Here is a 1,096-nt window from a genome sequence, read left to right on the forward strand (position 1 = left end):
ATGTACATAAAATGGAAGCCTTGCTGGGACAGACTGAAGTAATGTCATTTTCAGAAGCAGCAAAATGCAGCAGAGCCAGGAGTTATTTGGGGGTTAGTGACTCAGGGACATATGAATGTCGGGAACTGGCTTTTTTCTTATAATTTGTTTCCACACAATTTCAGATATTTCCTGGAAAACAAATGTGAATATAAATATGATGTAAACATGTACATGGAAATGTACATGTGGGAGGAAAGCAAGGCAGGCTGTGAGTGATGCCTGACACCTGAGTTTCAACCCCAGCTTTGCCAGTTACAGCTGTGTGGACTTGCGAAAGACACTGAACCTCTCTGATCCCTTTGCTCACCAGTAAAATGGCAATAATATTCTTACCTCGAGGAGTTATTGAGAGAATTAAATAGACCATAGTTTTTGTTGTTATAATAATAATAGGATACCCTGAGGTCAGAGAGAGGACCTGGGTTTGGCACCTGCTCCACGGGTAGGTAAAGAGCACAGGGGACTCCAGGGAGGCTGGCACTGTGCTTGAATTGAGAGGAAGAATGAAAGGTAATCAGAAGATGTATGTTTGGGGTGATGTTCACTAATGCAAAAAAATCCCCCCAAACAAACAAAAAAGCCCCAAGAGTCCAGCAGAGGGCTTGTTGCCCAGCGCCAGGCCAACGCGTCCGCCCGAGGTGCAGTCAGTGCCCCGGTGCTGTTACTTTTGCCTCCCGTTCTCCGGCCTTGGCGTTCGCTCGGCGACACTGCCATTGTCTCTTCGTTGTTTTATGGCGGTTGTCACCCCCAGTTGTCACCCCCGCCCGTAGGGACCGCCCGGCTCTCGGCTGCTGAGCCCCGGCGGCCCTCGCTCGCCCTCGCCCACCCGGGGGCACCGCGCCCTCCCGCGTCGCCCTCACCCAGCGCCGGTGCACTGGTCGCTCGGCCCGGGGTTGACACTTTACATTGAGGGAGTGATGCACTGTGTCAAACGTTCCGCCTAAATTGATCAGGCGCCCGCCGTACGCCAGGCCTGGGGGTCTGGTCGCTGATGCGGAGGCGAGACCACCCCAGGCCCGACTCCCCAGCAGGAGGCAGGAGGCTGGAGGCTCGG

Source organism: Miniopterus natalensis, chromosome 11, assembly GCF_054644295.1.
Source record: "Miniopterus natalensis isolate mMinNat1 chromosome 11, mMinNat1.hap1, whole genome shotgun sequence".
In the NCBI taxonomy this organism is placed as follows: domain Eukaryota; kingdom Metazoa; phylum Chordata; class Mammalia; order Chiroptera; family Miniopteridae; genus Miniopterus; species Miniopterus natalensis.